Source organism: Pleurodeles waltl, chromosome 2_1, assembly GCF_031143425.1.
Source record: "Pleurodeles waltl isolate 20211129_DDA chromosome 2_1, aPleWal1.hap1.20221129, whole genome shotgun sequence".
Classification (NCBI taxonomy): Eukaryota; Metazoa; Chordata; class Amphibia; order Caudata; family Salamandridae; genus Pleurodeles; species Pleurodeles waltl.
In genome coordinates, this window is record NC_090438.1 from 879,103,442 (window position 1) to 879,125,551 (window position 22,110).

Here is a 22,110-nt window from a genome sequence, read left to right on the forward strand (position 1 = left end):
TAAAGACCTAAGTGAGGTGGGGGGCGCAAGAGTCCCATCATAGCACCCTCCAATGTTTCTAATCTGGTCTAGTGCACTCAACATCCTTGAGAAGAGCACACTTCGCTTAAAAAAAGATTAAGAGATTTCAAGAAAGACTTGTGTGAGTATTTTTCTATAATAGGAGAAACAGGGTGGGGAATGGCAAGGAAATCAGTGGGACTTTGATACTATTTAGCTCTTCATGATTCATGTCCTTGTCAGCTGACTTTCTGTTTCATGTACAATTCCTTCAAGACTAGAAAGGAATACATTGCCAGTCCAATGCAAGTCATGTCATATTTCCTAGCTAAGGCTGCTGGCTGGCTATGTATCTCTTGACTACCTTGGAGTTGAGGCTCTGATGTCCAAATGCGTCCAGCCATTTGTGCTACCTGTATTTGTTGATTCATGTCTTGTCATGGTGGCTCAAAGCCAGAAACAGTTAGGGGCATATTTAAGAGCCCCTTGCACCACATTAGCGTAATTATTTTTTATGGTAATGTGGCCCAACGAGGCCAAAATCATGGTGCCACATTTACAAAGTAGCACAATGCAGGCATTGCACCACTTTGTAACACTTTGCACTACATTATGCCTGTGCCATGCATAATGTATGGAAAGGGGGCATTCCATTTCTTTGCATCATTTTTCTCAGCACTTTTAATGCCTGCTCAGAGCAGGTGTTAAAAAGAGGCACACCTTTGTTTACAATGGACCTCAATGGGCCTTGCAGGATTAGTGTCTACATTCTTTATGCTAATCCTGCAAAGCTCCAAACTAGTGTCAAAAATTATGACGCTAGTTCCCTAACTACTGCCATGGTGCACCATATCTTAGATATGGCACACACAAGGTGACGTTAGCAGTCGTGGCTGGTGGCTGGGCAAAGTGCCGGGACAGGGACGGGCGGAATACAATAAAAATAATTTAAAAAAAAAGACTTACCTGAACCTCGCTGCCGCACTGTTGCTCTCCGTCGCACTCCAGACACAGGCTTCCAGCCTGCCATGTGGCCAATCACGCTGCTCAGAGCAGCGTTATGATTGACTGGAGCTCCCTGGCTCAGCACTCCACACAGACTAGGAGCTTGGGCCTTCTCTCTCCAACCTGAAAACACAGTGCTGGGTTGGAGAGAGCCCCGTGAGAATGTTTATTTGGCCAGCCCGAGATGGCCAGCCAAACATACATGCGCATTGAGGGGAGTGCTATGTGCATTCCCCACAGTGCTCATCACTCCCATTGGCTTGCTCCTTTAAAAATAAAACAATAATAAACCTAGTTTATTATCGATTTATTTCTAAAGGTTTGCAGCCCCTGCTGCTGGCGAGGAGGGTGATGCTCCTCCACCATAGCGGAGGAGCCGCTCCTGGGCATTAAGGGAGCCCTAAGGGGTGCAAGAAAAGTGGTGCTGTACTGGGTGCAGCACCACTTTTCTTAAATCAGTTCCTTAATATGTTCCAGACTTTTTCCAACTTCAAGAGTGTTGGCAATCCCTTGCAGTGACCATATCTGCTGGTATCCCAATAGTGGGTGTAACTAATGGGAAACACAAGCACATTCTGCACCTTGCCGAAATGTTTGAGGGAACTATCATTTATTCAGAGTACTGGGGTTTAGTTGCCCTACTGCGGATATTGAAAAAGCCATTTGTAGTTTGGGTTGTGGATCTTTGGAATCCTCAAAGATGAATTTGTATTAAGAATCCTTTAGACATGCACTGCAGTATTGTTATTGAAATGGTTCTTTATCAAAGTCGGAAAAGTATATGGATAGGACTTAACTACAGTCCTGTACAGGAATAATTAATACAATTAAATGTAGCTCCCTCAATGTAGGCATTATCAACAACCCATGTACACGCTAGTAGGAGAAGCTCAAAATTGTTTACTTTCCAGAGAACTATCTGAGTTAGGGTGAGAGTGATAATCTAAATAATTCTAGGGTAATAGTGCCTTTACACCCATTTTATCTCTTCTGTATCAGTGGCTATATATTGGAAAAATAAATAAAAGTTCCCTGAATGGAGGATTCCCTCCACCCAAATACCTTTACCTTAACCGCCTCTGTCTAGTGGACAGAGAATTCCGAGAAGCACCAATTGGGCTTGATCTATTTTTGTGAAGAGCAATATTACCGACCTTTAGTTTTGCCATTCAGTCAGGATATTACAGACACACCTGCAGGCACTTCTCCAGTCCTGCATGCCTCATATTACCTCGCTGGGGAGTTCCTGCTGTCCTGCGTTGCTGTATCAAGGGTGTGCCTGCAGATATATTACTCCTCGTTCATCTCTCCTTACGCTTACTCTTGCAATTATAAAGAGTGAGGTACATAATTGATCATTGTTTTACCATGGTGAGCATGCACCCCAGCTGCATGTTTTTAGACCCCCCTTGCTAACAGCAGGTCTACAATAGTCCAGATGAGACCCTTTTATCCTTCCTAGGGTCGAAACATCAGGACAAAAGGACTGCTGCTCTGACACTGGGGACACATTGCACTTGTATCTTTGTTAAATTGTTAAATTGAAGTGTTACTGTTTTTTTTCCCGTCACTTGGCTTGGTGTGTATGCTTATGGTTTCATAATATAAAACATTTTTTATGTTTTAAACTAGTGGTGTTTGTTCTGATTTCAGATATTCAATACTTTTGTAAACCAGTGATGTATGATGGAATCTGACATCATTTTTTATTTTTCTAGGCTATTTTGTCCACTTACTACATTACTGTCTGTATGATACCTGTGTGAACCATTGTTGCCTCTTATAATAGGGGTAGATCATGACTCAGCTCCAGTGGGAAGGTCTGAAGCACTGGGGGACATCTAACACATGGGTTGCACCAGGCTTACGGAACCGAAGCCTCAGTATACAGGAGACCATTCTCACAGTAAATCAGGTGATCACCAGATGTGTCGCTAGCTGCCTGGGTTTTAGCTTGCCACTATAGGAGTTCAGAGGTATGCAGATCTTCTGTAACTTGCAGAACTCCAGCCTCCCTGGTGGGACTCCGTTTCTGCTGCCAGGTGACCAACACCAATAGGCTTTCAAGGCAGGCAATGTCCTCCCCTGTAGGATCTGGGGAGTAACCCTCAGGTTTAACCTCGTCCCGGATGATAGGGCTTTCAAAAGTGGGTTTGTAATGCCCCTGGCACTTCTTCCTTTTGGCAGGTACTTGGAACTTTCTACCAAGCAGCAGGTCCTCCTGACTACCCTCTTTGGCTGCCAAAGACCTTGTGGTCAGGCACACCAACTCAGGCAACCATAACATCTCTAAGTGTGACCTGAGTTCTACCTCCTTCCAGATGGTGCGCTCTAGTTCATTGTCAAGCAGATAATCCACACGCTTGGTTGGACTCAGAGCTACTCTCCATGACCTCACACTCAAAGGGAACCAGAGCCACTGGATAGTGACTCTTTTGGTTGTCAAAGAATATGACCCACTGTCTGTATTTCCTAGTGTGAACAGAAATGTGAGTTTTCTGCATGATCTTGCCATCACCCTGGAATGCTAGGGTAAACTCTACTCTGTCTCCCACACTATCTGGATCAATTCTCTCCCCAGGCGCTGCACTAGCCAACCTCTGTGTCTGCCCAGCACTTTGTATCTCCCTTGCAGTGCTCAACCCTTTTATAATCATAGCATTTAGGGGGTGTCTTCCCTGATGACTTACTAGCAAGGACCCATTTCTTCATCTTCTGTTCAGGTGCTGATAGGGAGTCCTGACTCTTAGGCTTAAGGTCCTATAGGGAACTCCTTATTTTCATGCTTGTCACCCCACTCCTTCTTCTGGTGTGGACCCTGCCCATCCTTATGTTGATCCCCCCAGGCACCTTTTTGTGGATTCTGGTGCTGACGCAAGGGTCTGCATCTCTAGCAAGCTCTTTGGGGTCAGAGAGCTTACTGTCAATAAGGTGCAGTTGCAGATCTGAAAAACAAAGATTGAACATACGCTTTCTTTAAATAAATGTGTACAGCCCCTGATAATCCTTTACTCCACTGTCCTTCAACCAACCATCCAATGCCTTGCAAAAGGAGTCTGTACAATCCACCTAGCACCGTTGGGGCAGTTTCAGATGGTTCCCAAACTTCTCCCTGTACTTCTCTGGGGTGCGGCTATATTTTCTGACAAGGGTTTCCTTCATGGGGGAATATCTCATCCTGTCTTTCTTCTTCAGCGTAGGTAGGGCAACTCTCCCCTTACTAGGGATATGCTTCCAAAGGAAAGCTTACCCAATCTTACTCAGAGATCCTATGCATTCCCAAAGCAACATCATGAGCTTCAAAACATTTGTCCATTTTGTCCCCCAAAACAAAGTCAGGCACCATACCACTAGGGAGTTGGACCCTATTGTCTCTAGAGGGCACTGTAGATGCTCTGCCACCATCATTGCTGGAGTCAGCCTGACTTGTCTTGATGTCCAGATCCTTAAGATTCCTCCCATGACCCAACCACTCCTCAGTGATGTCCTCCTCCTTGGCCAGATTCCTTTCTCAGAAGGCCAGTTTCTTCTCTTTCATTCTCAGCTGGGAAATCTGAAACTTGAAATCCCTTTCTGCCTTCCTTTCAGCCAGCTCCTCTTGGGACAGGTTGTAAGAGGATACACTGCTTCCTGCTCTGGCCAGGCATTTCAAATCAGGGTGGACGTTATCCTTTTCAGTTGAATGCTGCATATCAGGGAGGTCCTCACTTTGTCCTTCCACCTCATCATCCTCTTACCATGGTTTCAACCAAAGACTAGTCAGGTTTTGCCCAGGCCCTCAGTTCCTTTTAGAGTATCACTTTCCTGCTGGTGCTCTTTGCCAAATGTCCCTTTTCTTTGCAGAGCTCCTTGAGCTGGGCCACAGTGTAGGCATCAGAGTTGACCAGCTTGAATTCCATCCTTGCAACTTTGGTTCTGAGCACAAAAGTAAGGGGGAGAATTTGAGAAAAACAAAAAGAAGCCAATCAAGGAGAATTTTAACTTAAATTGTTCTCAAATGTGGGATGGTTGTGTGCTCAAAGTCACTGTATGGCACTGCACAAACACAAGTCCTAATATTCACTACTGATCACCAATTTGCTAAATTGGGTTGTTTCTTGACTGGGGTGTGAACCCGAGACAAGCATACACCACACTCCTTGTCAAGGCTGTGGGCAAGCCAACCCTAAATGAACTAGTACTCAACCCTCTTCCAGCTTGGTACAGAGCAGTCAGACTTAACATAGAGGCAATGCGTAAAGTATTTGTGCAACATTTCAAACAGTAATAGAATGAAAAACACCACACAAAAAACCCCACACACAGTTAGAAAAATAGAGCTTCCTTAAATGAATAAAGCAGGACCAAAATGACAAAAATCCAATCAGCAAAGGGGATGGATCGGTTCCACTGGATCCACATAGGCTGGTAGAGCACCTCATGTTGACATCCAAGGGTCCAAGACTGGGGGGTTCACCACTTGGCATGACAGACTGGCAGATGGAAAAGTCCAGGTGCAGAACAAGGTTGTTAGGAGTGTTTTATCTTGCATGTTTTAGGATGGAACCTTTCTGGCTCCAAACAGTCACTGTATCAGTCTGACATAATCGCTAGAAAATAATATAATGAAAGCTTGGTTTAGAATGTGGGAGTTCACAGATACACACATATGAATAAAGATGTGATTTACAGCTCTGTGTGAGTGTAGTCATTGCCAGTAACCAGGCTAGGGAGGATGTTACACCTGATGATAAGATATGGGATAAGTAACCCAAATAAAGGCAGTGCTCTCCTTGAGAGTTTGCCTTGGTTCAAGCAAACTGCTTTTGCGTGTCATGTGTATCTCGATTGAAGTTCTGAATCGATGGTCAGCGTATGTGGAGTCAAAGTTCAACTTCAGCCATGGTGAAGCATTTTAATGGAAAGAAATGTATGCTTTGTTGATCAAGAAGCTGTGACCAAGACCAAACTGAGAGGTACCTCACTGCCACGCAAAAAGAAGTTATACATTGTAAGGAGCATTGACGCTGCAAGCAGATATCAACAGGTTTAAGTGTAGTCAAGGGCACTCATAATTTACTACATAAGATTGTGAATAATAGTGCGGGCTAATAAAATTAGTAATAAGGAAGCTCTGGGATTGCACTTACTGAGCTGTTCAATACCTGAGTGGCACACCCCCAGAGCTGTCAGGTGGTGGCTCAGAACAACTTCAGAGGTCTCCACGAGTGACGAGGTTCTGATGGAGATGACAAAGAAGATCAAAACTCCAAAGACTGTCCAGGATGTTGCGGAGACTGAACCATTGTCGGGCCTCAGTGATGATGCATATTCTCAGGGACAGCATCTGAAAAAGCTCCATCTTCAATGTTAGCCACTCCCAAGAACAGTTACCGCCACCTTTTGATACAGCCAAAACGCAAAAAATTGCCAATAAAGGGATTGCTTGGATAGAAACGTTTGAAGATTTAATTGACGTAATCGAAGCGACCGATAGAAAAAGTGTAAAGTGTCTAAAAAACCTTACTGTGATGGTGTGAAAGAAGTGTGTGAAATTTGCTCCTTGTTGCAGTACTCACCCACTTTTTTCCTGGTTTCTGAATACGACTTGGACTGGAGCGCACTGGTGATGGTGAATGTTCAAAATACAAAAAAGGCACAGATGAATTGCCAATAACTCATGAAGAAATTATACTGCTAGAGTTAAGAGTCCTGATTCTGGAGAGTCTGCGAAAGAAAGTCATTGAAGTGGCTCATGAAGGTCATTGTGATATTTTTGCCACAAAGAGAGCTCTCTGAGACTGAGTTTGGTGTTCATACTTAGATAAAAGAGTTGAAAAGGAACTCAAGGTTTGTCATATATGCAATTGTCTGTCAACCAAAGTTACTCAACATAGTATGAACATGTCAGACCTCCCTAGACATGCATGGAAGAAAATTGCTATTGACTTCTTCCATTCACTTGAGAAAGGACATCATCTAATGCGATTGTAGATGATTACTCATGTTTTCCATTGGTTGAAGATCTCTCATGTATGATTCACAAACACATTTTGAAAAACTAGATGGCATATTTGTGACATGGGGCATCCCAGACAATGTGAATTCTGATAGTGACCTGCACTTTAACAGGAAAGGATTCAAAGAGTTCCTTGAGCCTATGAACATCAAGCCTCAAAAGATTACACCTTTATGGCAGCAGGCCAATCGACTTGTTGAGCATTTTATAAGTACACTAAAGAAAGCAATAGAGTGCAACTCTTGAGAAGCTCAAATGAAATAGTACTATATTCTACTCTAGAAGCTCATACTTTGACAAACCACTCGATCACAGGTAAAAGCCCTGTAACTTTGGTGTTAGGGAGAGCAGTGGCAACAAAGTTATCTCAATGGACCACCAACAGAAACAAAAGTGAAAGCATCATTCATACAAGGGGCTTGGTTAACAAGCAGAAAATGAAAGCTTTTGCCGACAAGAGGCGACATGCAAAGGACATCTTGTTTAGAAAAGGAGATTTTTTGATCATCTGACAGATGCGCAAAAGAAAATCTGATGCTCCCTATAAAGCATAAACATTTTAAGTGGTGTCTACCAAGTGACACATGGTGAAGGTCCAGTGGCCTGTGAATTCTGTTACCAGAGACTCTTCTCACTCAGGCCTGTGATTCATCAGTTTTCATTGCAAACTGGTGAAGGAAAGACCGATCTTGAAAACTCAATGACTGCTGCTGACTCATTACCATCTTTAGCAATCTCTGACATAGAAGATGACAGCTTCCAGCTTCCAGTAACCAGATTAGTTTGGGTCATATGATCGAGACGTCAAGAATATTGATTGAAGAGATATAGTTGTACATGTATACGTGTATGTCTACTGATTTAAAAAAAAAAAAAATGCATTTAAGAGAGAGTATGATGCAATCTCTGGAATAGAATGCAAGAAACACGTTATTTACAATGTGGGAGTTCACAGGTACACGCAGAGGAATAAAGATGTGTGATTTATAGCTCCTTGTGTTGCGTAGTCATTGGCAGGTATCCAGGATGAGGAGGATGCTACAGGAAGCCAGTAGCAGTGTAAATTAACAGAACAGCAGTCATTCTTCCTGGCAGATGATCTACAGGTCCAGATGTGTACGGAAGTTTTGGTATCTGAAGTCTAGTGCATATACCCAGTTGTACCTTTGAAGTGAGGAAAAGCTTCTAGAGGCAGACCCTTGAAGTGCACAGATATTATGCCTTTCCTTCCTTGGCTCCATACTAACTACAGGAGGTATTCAGCCCTTTATGCGGAGGCAGGACATAGACTATTCAAGTGTAAATGGAGCTAGGTCCAGTTCCTACTTCCCATCCTGCCAATGATAGGAGGGCAAACGTACACTCCTCATTGTGGTTGGCTGTCTAGAAGAAATAAACAAAGCCCGACTGTCATCCACACTCAGTCATGTGAACCAGGGACAGGATGCAGACACCAAATGGCTAAGGAGGGAAAATGGCAACTTTATAAAATTGTGATTTAAAAACAGTCTTCACCATAAGTTAGGAGTTTTCATTACAATTCCGAAGACAACAAACATAAACTGGTTATCTGTTCCCATTTGAAATTACTTTCATAAAATGTAATTCCACAGGTATTCCATGGGATACGTACGCCTTACAGTAGTGAAAAAAACAACGTAAATGTGTTTTTACTAACTGGGCATGTGAAACCTAAAAGTACATGCCCAACTTTAAATACATTGCACCCTGGCCTCTAGGCTGTCCAGGGCCTACGTAGGGGTGACTAATATGTAATAAAACAGAAGGTCTGGGCCTAACAAAAGGTTTAGTTAGCCAGGTCAAAATAGCAGTTTAAAACTGTACACACAGGCCTCAATGGCAGTCCTGAGACATAAGGGCTACTTAAGTGGGTAGCACAATCAGTGCTACAGACCCACAAGTAGTATTTATGAGGAGGATGCTACAGGAAGCCAGTAGCAGCGTTTTCAACAGCCCTGGGCCCATGTAGTGCCACTTTACTAGGGACTTCTATGTAAACCCAATGTACCAATTGGGTATAAGCCAAGTTTACCATCTATTATAAAGAGAGCACAAACACATTAGCACTGGTTAGCCGTGGTAAAGTGTGCAGAGTCCTAAATCCAGCAAAAAGGAAGGCATCAAACAGGAGGGTTGAAGACAAAGAGTTGTGGGAAAATCTACACCAAGGAAGCCAGGTCTAACACTTATGTTTTGGAAGTCCGAACTTTCAGGTACATTTTAAAGGACTATACTTTAATTTACTATACTTTAAACTTCAAGCTAACAAAGTCATTCTTGTTCATCTAGAAAATCGTCAGTCCAATCATGCAAGCTATTTCCATGTCCACGGAGTTGGGTATAACTAAGGGGCATATTTATACTCCATCTGCGCCGATTGTGCGTCAAAATGTTTGACGCACAATCAGCGCAAACGTTGCCCCATATTTAAACTTTGACACCCGAGCCCGCGGATGACAAAATTCTGCCTTGTGCGTCATTTTTTGGATGCGGCAACCCGCCTTGCGTTAATTATATGCAAGGTAGGCGTTCCTGTCCAAAATATGGCTTAAAGGGCTGTGCATCGTATTTATGCTTTCGGGCAAAAATGACGCACGGCCGAGAGGCAGAGCCAGAAAATGACGCACAGCCCGATTTGCGTAACAAATTAACGCCTGGGTCAGGGCAGGCGTTAAAATGGGGCGAACACACCTGTATTTAATCAGAACACACAGAACAAACAGCAGAGCAGCAACAGAGAGCCATGGAGGTGATTCTAATCCAGCGTGCACGCAGACGCAGAGCCCAGCAGCAACAACAGCAGCTACAAAAACACCAGCAGGGACCCCAAAGGCAGTGCAGAAGGCAGGAGAGGATATTCTGCCCAAGAACAACCCTTCAGGGCCTCAGGGAACACAACATCATACAGAGGTACCGGTTGAACTGGCAGGCCATTCAGCAGCTGCTGCGCAACATTGAACAGCAGTTGGCCCCCACTTTGGTGACACCCTGCACAATCCCAGCAGAAACAAAGCTGCTTGCCGTACTTCATATGCTGGCAAGGGGCTCTTTCCAAAAAAACTGGTGCCCTGGTTGGTGGAATATCACAACCATCATTCTCCGCCTTTTTGCCCAAAGTACTGGATGCCATCATTCGACTGACACCCCGCCACATCTGCTTCCCTAACACACTGCAGAAGCAGCAGGAAACAAAACAGGGGTTCTAAGCAATCAGTGGCTTCCCACACGTCCTTGGTGCAATCGTCTGCACACATGTACGCCTTGTGCCACCTGCTGCTACTGAACACCTCTACCGCAACAGGAAGCACACACATTCCATCAACGTACAGGCCATAGTCGATCACCAGGGATTGATCACCAACATTGTGGCTAAATATCCTGGGAGTGTACATGACTCCTACATCTTCCGTCACTGCACCATCAATGAACACTTCCAGGATGGACGGTATGGCAATGGACTACTTGTTGGTAAGTACAAAAGCCTACTTATATACTCACTGCACAGCAACCCTCTAGGACACACAACACATACACCACAACAGCAACATGTCAACAGGAACACACTGAGGTCGTACATCACTAGCCATGTTTCTTAAGTCACCATTGAACCTGTGAAACATCGGAAATTACTGTACAGCCTAATTTGAAGATGTCACTGAGTGTGGTTGCCTAAATGTCACCTTGCAAATTGAAAGTGTCCCAATGACCTTTACATCAATACATTGCAGTTTCAAGGTATGGGATGTCCAGGGTACTTTGATATGAACGTGTTAACAACACTTTCAATTTTAACTCTGCATGGAACTATCATCTCACCCCCAGTGAAGACACACGGGCACCTGTATCACAAGTCACAATGCTAGGGAGGGCACACTGTACTGCAAATCCCAAAACATACTGCTGACAAACAGTTAGCAGACAAACACTCATTCAGCCAAGGAAACAATACAATGCAGATGGTACAGCCTACAAGCATAGGATGCCACATTAGTACACAAAAGAGTCACAGACAACACAAGACAACTACTGCCATGAAAGGTCTTTTCAATAGTGCCAGCTACATCAACATGATCCCATTCATTTTCTCTTGCAGCTGATCAGGGGTATGGCATCCAGCCATGGATTATGTCACCATTTGGCAACCCAAGTACTGCTGCAGAGCGTGCATACAACGAGGCCCATAGGAGGACACGCAGCATTGTTGAGCGGACCTTCGGCATCCTCAAGCCAAGGTTCCGCTGCCTCGACATCACTGGTGGTAGCCTCCTATATTCCCCGGAGATGGTCTGTAGGATCATCCTCACATGTGCATTATTGCACAACATTTGTATCAAAAGAAACATTCTCCTCCTGGAACCAGAGCCACACATGCCTGAAGAGGAGGAAGAGGAGGATGCTGGCCTGCAATAGGAGGGGGAACTACAGAACACAGCTGCTGGTATACGCAGCCGGCAACAGATTGTAAATAATTTCTTCTGAATATGATCACCTTCACCACTTTAGTTAACTAATTTAAATAAACACCTATTATACTAATAATAATCACCATATCATGGTCTGGCTATTCCTTTTTGCACACCTTCATCTCTACTTATCAAAATAAGAGTGTTGCCTCATGGAGCATTGCTGTGATACTGAGTAGGACACGGAACATCCCAGAGCTAATGTGATGCCTAACATACAATGGTCACATACACACACACTCTTAATGACATATATCATGTACATATCTCCTTTGAAGGCCAATAGCAGAGGACCACAACTATTTCACACATACATGTTGAAACCAAGGTCCAACGCAGCATATGGCACACAACTATGACACCATCACTCAATAAGGGGAAAACAAGCCTCATACATGAGGCAGTCAATGTGCTTTGGCATCACTAACAGGAATGCCTGACCAGACCCTTGACAGCAGTTAGTCCAACTGCATCCAATATTTGCAAGGAATATCTGTGACTAGAGTTCCATATAAGCAGAACATAGACAGCACAAGTGCCACACATATGACATGCATTGCGCACAGACCAACATTAGCAAACCAGTGTGCTACACCCTTTCCTAAGGTATGCCATTGTCATATATCATCTGACTGCAAGGACGTCAGGTCAATTTATACACTGTCTTCTAGTTTCAAAGCCCTGTTAGCACATGTAGATTGCTTCCCCTTGCGAAAATGTCTGTTGGCCCTTAGAATGCAAGACTCACCTACAGGACTGGTGAGAAACAGATGCAGCCCACACCTGTGATCACCTCCATACACACCACCCATTTCAAAAAGCACTGCCCCTGATGATGCCTGGAACAGCATAGGTGTGGCCATTATGTCAAATACACCGTCAACCATTGATACTAATTAAGCCGTGTAACACATCCCTTGGGTTCATTTGTCACCTTTAAAAACACAGGACGTACACAGTTTGACATGTCAACTGTCAACAATGTCCTCAATACAGTCTCAGTCAGACCACTGATTACGTAACTTGTCAAGTAACTGGATCCTGAATCACCTTGCATTCTGTCAGCCTGACTGTCAACTCTCTATGCGTCACACTAAAGTATCCCTGTGTCTACATATGTGCCACACATGCGTAAGCAAACCTCCCATTCATCAGGGGGCATTGGGCATGGGCTTCTTCCATGCATACCTAAATACATTGTATAGCATCATCTGCCTTTTAACTGTACCATTTGAGTTACATCCTCTTGGAAAAGCAAAATTCATGGCCCATCCCTTGTCTGGGTTGCATATATGCATGAATGACAAAGTGTGACAGTGTCCCAGGGTCATAGGCAGGGATTGGGTACGGGGCTTTCAGCACAACCAGCAACCTCTGATAATGTCCATGAATAATACACAAATGTCAGGACCATGACAGTTCACACACAGCATCACAGTGTGCACAAAATAGTGACGGGCCGTGTGTGGTGAATAGCTGCAAGAATAAACAGCACAGAGGCTATGATGTTCCCAGATGCAGTGGGAAGTGCAGAGGCCAACCTGTGTACAAATGTTGTAATGACACCTGCCGGAACATCACAATTGAGACATTATCTCACTCAGCACACCAAGGTTGCCCTGTTTACTGTCTCATTACACGTCTTTAGTGACAGGGTGGGACCATCCACATGTTGGTACACATGTCCACATCTACTTTACTCACATTGATCAACAAAGGATACTCAGTAGTTACAGGAATAGCTTCCACTGACTTATGATGAGTCCTGGTCCGAACTGTGACAAATTACACCCCAAACAATCTACAGGATCATCATTGGACCACACACATGAACAAGACACCTATGTGCAATTGATCACTGGAAATATGTGGACACATGCTGTCTTGTATGCTGGTCCACCACAGCCACTTGATAGTTGGGGCTCACTTCCATGGCCTCAACTGTGGTGTCATCATACATATGAGATTCACCCTTGTCTGTCTGTGCAAACACAATGGTACCCACTTCCTCAATGCATGTGTATGACTCACTGTGGGATTCACCAACTAGTGCCTAGGAAGCTCTTACCAATACTCTAGGACATAGGATGTAGAAAATGTGGACCATTGATATGAACATGCGTCTGCCATCCATCTGGTGCATGCTATGTCACATGTGGTGTCTACGTGACCCTAAAACTTGGAAGTATACTTTCCGGGTGTTGTTACATGTATGACTAACACATGCCCTTGCTCATTTTCAATTTGACTTGCATCTTAGGATTGGACACATGGACGTCACATTCATACAACCATATGTACAATTATGCTTCATGTGATACACACAAACTTGGTCAACCAACACATTAGTTGTCAAAGCACACACTTTGAGCCAAAAGAATTTAGGTATTGTACATATGTGCGTCACAATGCTATTCTCTCCTTATGACAAACATGCACAATTTGTGCCACACATATATGTAGGTCACACTTATGACCATCTATTGCGTCAGCCAACTGTAAAAATACTGTGAGGGGTGTAGTGGATGATGTTCCGCTGCAGTATGATGTCACACATGTGAACATACACCATCAACACCATACTGTCTTCAATTAGCCAATCTCTGATGTGTTCCAAATGTAAAATAACCAAAAAACAAGTAAAAATGCCCCAAACCAGTTAATGCACTGTACTTTTGACATCCCTAGCAGTGTGCGTAATTTTTTGTTTACCAAAACTGTATTTGCATCATTTTTTTGGCGCACAGGAGTGAAATTTAGCCCGCATCCAGATATTTGTACAGTCCATGTATCATTATGTGGATGCAGGTTAATATTCACGTCTGTGCGTCAAAAAAATGACGCAACTACAGTTTTGTGCAACAAAAAATGACGCATAACGCGAAAAAGGCGGGACTTTTCATACAGGAAGTGATGTAATAGGATATCCTGTTTACAGATCATGTACAGTGGGTGTACTTTCACTTTCACATTGCAGTCTATGATCCTTCTAGACTGTGTGACTGTGTAGAGAGTGTTGTCCAGAGATTTTGTGCTTTTTTGTCCTGTGTGCTATCTGTAAAGTTCTTTTGTGAAATAAATATTGTTTGTGTATACTGTAGTACTGTGTTTTGTCTACATTTGTCCATTTATCTTGTGTATTTCTTGTTTGTGGGAGCCTGTTATGGGTAGTGTTAGTTTGAGGATAGTTTGGCTCTTTTAGTGTTTAGGTTTACTTTTTTTCTGTCTTTTTACCCCTACTTTCACCCTTTTCCCCTTTCTATTTCTTTTACCCCTATTCCTTATCGTCACCTATAAGTACGTCTGGTAGGCCATGTCTTGGCAGGATGGGGGAAGAGGAATTGGGGGGCTTCATCTGGCTGGTGACACATTTCTTGCCGCTCATGATCCAGGCAGGGGGCAGGGTCATACAGGAGTATCCGACAGAGGCACGCAGAATCCGGTGGGGAAAGGTGCTGCATCACCTGCAGCGTGTGTATGCCAGCCAGAGTAGTGACCATCAGCTGAAGCACCGGTGGGCTGACCTCATCACCAGAGAGCAGGATCTCTTGGACCACCTGGGAATCATGATTGGTGGCACTGTTGGTGAGTACGACTACTGTTAATGTGCACAATTAAATGCTCTGTAGTGACATCAGGGGATTAGTGCAATGTCTGTCAGCTAACTTGATGACTGTGTGTAATGCTGGGGAAATATAAGGGGATCATTGATGCACTATGGCAAGGATCACAATTGCTAGCTGTCAGGTAGCACGTGCTCAGCAAACTTACAGGTTACTTCACCATGAAGGAAATTGGTGCGGCCTTTTTGCCAGCACAGCTAACAAAATAGGAGCCAATCATGTCTATATAGGGTACTATTGACAGAGAAGTACAGATGTACCAACATTTAGGCCGACTATGTTGACCCAATTGCTAGACTGACTTTAGAATCACTACATGATGCTGAAAATGAGCGCTGCCTTCACGTCAATTGATAATAGCAAAGTGGCTCAGATATTGGTCTCATGTTAGTCTGGTGAGTGTGGAAGGAAAGCGTTCACAGGAGTACTATGAATGTGTGGGATTATTGTGTTTCTTGATCTTTTTGGATACATGTCAGTTCATGATTTGAAAACATCGTGAAAAGGTGTAAGGTGCCCTCAGCTTACATCTTAAGATGTTTGTTGGAATTAGTTGAGCCACAATCCAAATATGGATGGCAGTCCAAGTGTATGCACATGGCGTCACATCTCCATGGTTGGTGCAAATCACCATAGCTTGGCCACATCAATTGACTATACTGTAACAACAGGATAGCTTACAGGAGTCCCTGCCCCTCCCTCTGTACATTGGGCCTATGTGCAAAAAATGTGTCATGGCCACAAGGCATGTTTGACTGGTAATGCAGTCCTCAAGTAACCAGGCGTTGGATGTTTCTCTTGGATGCACATGATGAGACGATTACACTCCATATTTTTTAGTACTCACCAATTATGGGGCATGTTTGCAACCACATGATAGTTAGGGCCAATGTATGTGTGCATATATGTGTGAAACTGTCACAGGAGACCCATGCTATGTACAAGTTGGCCATGAAATATCAGATGCAGTACCATCATTTCTGAATGGCTACCATTTCCTTATTCAGCCTACACATTGTATATGTTTATGAAATTGTTGCACTGTGCACAGATTTTGAGCACATTTCTTCCTTTCATACCTTACAGTTGGACCGGCACCCTACACTGTGGGAGAGGTGGCGAAATTTGAGGACCCCGACCACTCCAGTAAGTGTTGATATGTCGGTTATGTGTTGTGTTTGCTGGTTATGGACTCGTGTGTGTTGGACGCATAGCAAGGTGTGATGCGTTGGGCAAGCTTTTTACTTGTTCCATGAGTGGGAATGCAGTTCTCACATGTTTTGAGTTTGCCAATGCGTCCCTGTAGGCCCCACTGTGAGTACAGGGGATAGTCATGTGTATGACACTTGTATCACCAAGAGTCGCAACGGAAGTCAGCCCCTATTTAGTCAGCCTGTCAGACCCACTTTCTCGAAGATTGGTAAACCTAATAGCTTTCCAATAGACATCTGCTTCCCTATTTACCTACGTAAGTTTGAAACAGTAGGTAGAACCTCCTAGCAGCATGTACCTCCACATGTAGTGCATCAAGTCTGTGGAACCTGAGTGTAATGGCCTAGGTGTGCATGCAACTCATGATCATGGGTGTTCTAGCAACTCTGTGTCTGATGTAAGACAGGCCTCACTGGAAGTATATGTTGTGTACTAAGTTCTGCATTTCCTGACATGTCTGACCCTATGAGTGCTCTAGGGTTTGCTGACTCCTAATTGTAGATAGACCTTACCTGTGGTGAGTCTGCAGAGACAAACATGTGTGGTGTTGCCTATACACTCCTCGGTGTACATGTTGTTGGCAAATTATAGTTGTGTATCCACCGCCCCCCCTCAAACATGGCCATGGGTTTGTGAATGGGGTACCTAGTACTGATGCTACCAGTATGTTACATATACCTGTGAATAAGTGACGGTTTGGTTGCATACTAGTATACACACTGAGGTTTGGCACTTGGTACTATACTGGCAAGTCCAGTTACAACTTGCAGACCATGTGGCTTTAGTTTTGCTTTCCGTACACTGACATTTGTATGCCAGCTCTTGGCGGAGGATATGCAGCATGATTCTTAGATGATAACTGTCAGAACTCAGATTGCAAATCAAAGCCAGTTATCACCCATCTTGTAGGTTATGGATGTGCTTTGTGTGATGTGACCTTTGTTGTCTGGCCTGCCATATACTTCCTCAGGGACATTCAGGCCCATATTTATACTTTTTGACGCACAACTGCGCCAATGCAGTTGTGCATCAAAAAAAGTTACCGCCGGCTAACGCCATTCCAAAGCACCATGCGGGCGCCGTATTTATTGAATGACGTGAGCCGGCGCTGCAGACTGGTGTGCGTAAAAAAAAATTACTCACACCAGGCAGCGCCGGTGTAGGGGAAAATGGAGATTGGGCGTCAAAAAATGGGGCAAGTCAGGTCTGGGGCAAAATTTTGGCCTCAACCCGATTTGCGCCATTTTTTTCGACGCCCAACCCCCATTGAAATGACTCCTGTCTTAGCAAAGACAGGAGTCATGCCCCCTTGCCCAATGGCCATGCCCAGGGGACTTATGTCCCCTGGGCATGGTCATTGGGCATAGTGGCATGTAGGGGGGCACAAATCAGGCCCCCTATGCCACAAAAATTTACGAAAAAAAATACCTACCAGAACTTACCTTTCTTTCCCTGGGATGGGTCCCTCCATCCTTGGGTGTCCTCCTGGGGTGGGCAAGGGTGGCAGGGGGTGTCCCTTGGGGCATGGGAGGGTACCTCTGGGCGCCTTCTGAGCCCACAGGTCCCTTAACGCCTGCCCTGACCCAGGCGTTAAAAAACGGCACCCATCAGGCTGGGCGCCGTTTTTTAAGGCCTGCCCCCTCCTGTGCGTCAAAATGACGTCACAGTATAAATATGGGGCACAGGCCTTAAAGTCATTTTTTGGAAGGGAACGCCTACCTTGCATATAATTAACGCAAGGCAGGTTCCCCCTTCCAAAAAATGGCGCACATGGTGGAACTTTGACACACTCTGCGTCGGACGTCAAAGTATACATATGGGGCAGGGTTTGCGCCGAATGTGCGTCAACAATTTTGACGAACATTCGGCGCAAACAGAGTATAAATATGCCCCCTCAATGCTCTGTATCGTGATACGAGCTGTTACAAGTACAGTAGATGTAATGTCTGATTAACTTGCTGTGCCGTTTCACACAATGCAGTTACTAATGTAGCATATCTGCATTTGTCTTCACAGCAGCTAACATGACTCCAGACCAGGTCTGTGAATTTCAGCGCCGGGCCATGCGATACCAGCAAATCCTGCTGGTGGAGTCGGGGTTCCGGAGGATGGCCCGGCGATATCGCCATGAACATGCCTCCGGGGCATGGCGAGCCTTCCCACAGGGTGGGCCTGCTTTGCCCACCACAGCCACCACAGAAACAACCACCAATCAGAGCCAGGTGGCCCCACCCACAGCTGCCACTGTTGATCCAAAATCTGCAGGTCTTCCTGGCCCCATCATTGCTACCAGTGCAGGACAGCCCACACAGACCTCCTCCACCGGTACCCAGACTGCCACTGCTTCATCTGTTGACCCTGCAGCCTTCAACAGACTTGAACACAAGATGGACAAAGTGCTGCGCAAGGTGATCCACCTGAGACGGGATGTGCGGCACATTAAACAGCGGGTCAAGGATATTAAGAGGACCCTCCGGAGGGCCAACCTCTAGACACTTGATTTGATGGACATGATACCCTCCCCTCCCTCCTCTTTCCTTGTTCTTATAGTTAGTGGGCTTAGGGGGCTTAGTGTTAGGTTAGTATAGGCTGTTAGTTTAGTTAGTGTTAGTGGGTGGGGTGGGGGTCCTGCTTGTTTCTTTTTTGACTTATTACATGTGATGGGCTATGTTGGGGTTCTTGTGTGTAAAGAAAAAAATACAAAAATATATATATATATATATATATATTTGGTTAGGATAGTATAGTATGTGTTTAGGTTAGTATGTGTTGGCCTCAATTTGTCCCGTCTCATAAGGGGGGTGGGGGGGTAGATGTTTAGAACATTTCGTTACATGTGATAAGTAATTGTAGCTTAGGTTAGTTAGGGACAGTTGTGGGTAATGAGTAGTCAGGGTAGATTAGGGTAGGTACAAATTTTCCTTCAGTTTCCTCATCTATGGTTAGCTTTTAATAAATATTTGGTTACCCCTTAATAGTATGTGTTGAATGGTACTTGATCGTGGGTTTGGATTCAGTGTACATCAATTTTGTACTATAACATCTGTGTCCTATGCTACAAACAAATCCCAACTGAGCTGTACGATTGGCAGCTAGCCCAGAGCTACCTTGCAAAGTGTCTACCCTTTGTTGCAACCACCAATCACAGTTAATATGGATCCCAATGTGTTTCTGTTGATAAGTGTGTTTTCAAAGTCACTACCAGTGCTTCCAGACTTGATATTGGGGAAACAGTTTTAGGTCTGACTGCAGTGTGATGATCATGCACACCCTTATAAGATGAGTTCTCATTGGCAATCTTGTATTCTTGTCTTCATGACCCTCATACATCATATGTAACACAGTTCGGCAAGATTACCTATTTGTCTGTTAACTCAGACACCTTCATTTGTGCAGTTTTTTTAGTATTTACTTAGATTAATTTGGCATGTTTATTGTGTTATTTTTGCATGGTGAAAAAATTTTGCGGCCACTATTTGATGACTTAGTTATCCCCTGAGGAAGCATTCTTCTGTCCTACACAGCATGGTGGTGTATGGTTTCTCACTTCATCAGATTTGTCCCTCAGGATGGGCAGAGTATGATGCAATCATGGGCACTGTGCAGATTTCTCTAACTACATATTATCAGGAAAGTTGTATTGACAAGCTACGTAATTTGACATTAGGCACATCTCAGTTATCTACTTCACAGTTGATATGTCACATTACCCAGAGACAGATTTGTTGTGTACGTGCAATTTATTGAAAAGTGCTGTAGTGCTATCTGTTCATTGTCCATGATTGTGAGTCCATTATAGTGATATCTTCCATTGTGATCCAACACAAGGGTTTACCAAAATGCTTTTGTCATGCTGGGGTTGCTGTTTCAGACAGTGCAGAGGGACAGACTTAGCCAATGAGTAGGAGAGAGACAATCACTGGGCTGGGTGACAAGATATACAGTGGTTTGCAGAACAGTGCTTGAGTACAGTTGTTGCAAGACTGGCAAGTTACAAAGCGCAGGACCTTGGTAATAGTTGGCCATGTGGCAGGAACTAGTGCTTCCGGGTACTTTTCCTTGTGAATGTGATCTGTTCCATGTCTTCTTCTTCTGATGTGTGTGTTGCCTGCTTTGTCCTTGTTGTTGTTGGTTGTGAAGGGGCAACACACACCTCAGTGTTAGAAGACATGGAGTCAGACATCCCGGTCGCTGCTCCCTGTGAAGGTCTTAAGGGCAGTACTGCTGCAAGGAGGGCCTGCTGGTTCTTGAGAATAGCAGCCACATCACGATGGTAGGCAGCCAGGTCGGCCCTGAGGGGTTCAATGTTGCATTCGTGCATGCGTTGACAGGATTGCTGTTGTGGGTGTTGGGTCAACTGTATTACAGCTGTGCTGATTTCCTTCTGGGTTTTCTGCAGTTCCTGCAAGATAGATGTTAGGGCTTGCATAGTTGCTGCCTGATCTGCAGATGACATCATGCACGAACGCACCCCCTCTAGACTGGCTGCCATATTTTTCATCCCCACCAGCACCTCCTTGGCCAGCTCCCTCTGTACTCCCACTACAGTTCTCTCAAAGCTGGTGCCAGTGTCGTCTGAGTCCTCAGTTGTATTGGAGCTGGCAGGTCTTACAATTGGGGTGGTGGGTGGTTCCTCTGTGATGGCTGCTTGTTCTATGCTCCTCCTTGTGACAGAAGGCGGGGTCTGGAGGGTTTCAAGGACCTTTTGGATAGTCTCCTGGGGAATGTTTATTGTCTCGACATCCATGTCATCAGGGAAATCTGGGACAGGCATATCGGCAGGAGATCCATCTTCCTCTGCAATGAAACAGAGTACAATTAGTGTGTCTGTGTTGTGGCAATTTTGATGTGACGTGCCTGCCTTTTGATGAATTCACTTTGTGATCTTTTTTTGTGTTAATTTCTCCAGTCCTTCAGATGGGCATTGTTTCAGGCCTATGGCCCACCTGTGTGTCACATGTATGTTATTGAGTTATCAGACTTGTCAGCCTCATTGCCTCTAGGTGTTGATTTTAGCCAAATAGAGAATTACCACCTTCTTTTCCTACTCGACCCTCCATGTACATCCATTCTCATGGTGAGACCTTTCACTGGCTGTGGGTGTTCTGATGGCCCTGGCAGCACACTTAACAATCTGGACCTGCCCCAATCCCTGATCGTTCACATCCACTTAAATGTAATTGACATGTGGCATATCCTATGCATGGCAATGTTATCATCCGATATGGATGTTGACATTGTTAATCGGTCCTGCTGATGTTGGGTAATGTGTGTTACATTGGATTGCCCTGATAGTCGTATCAGTGTCCTATTTCGTCCTCTGACTGTGCAGATGTATTTCAGTGACCAGTTACATGTGTCCCCTCCTCAATGCTGTTGTCTGAGCAGTATGACATTTGGGATGTTGCCTTGTTACCCAGGCACAGGATGGACCCTGGCATATGCAGCATGGGTGTGTCCTTAGTGCTGTGTCGCTCCTATTGTTGTTTACTTTGGCTGATGTTTGTGACAACTATGGGCATTGACATTTGAGAGTACTGGGGCCTTTGTCTTGTTTCTGGGGATTGTTGCAGTTGTCATCCTCACCCCCTAATTTAGGTGTGTATGATCCATGGGGAGGTTACTGCCATTGGCTACTTGAGCGGCACACAGAGCAGAGGTGGTAGTGGCAACTGTTGTCGCAGTTACATTGCAGTTGTCGGTTTGGCTAGAGGATTGCTAATAGGGCCCTAGTTAAGGTAGGGGGTATGTTGGCTGACGAGTGCCAGGATGTCAGTTTGACGTAGTG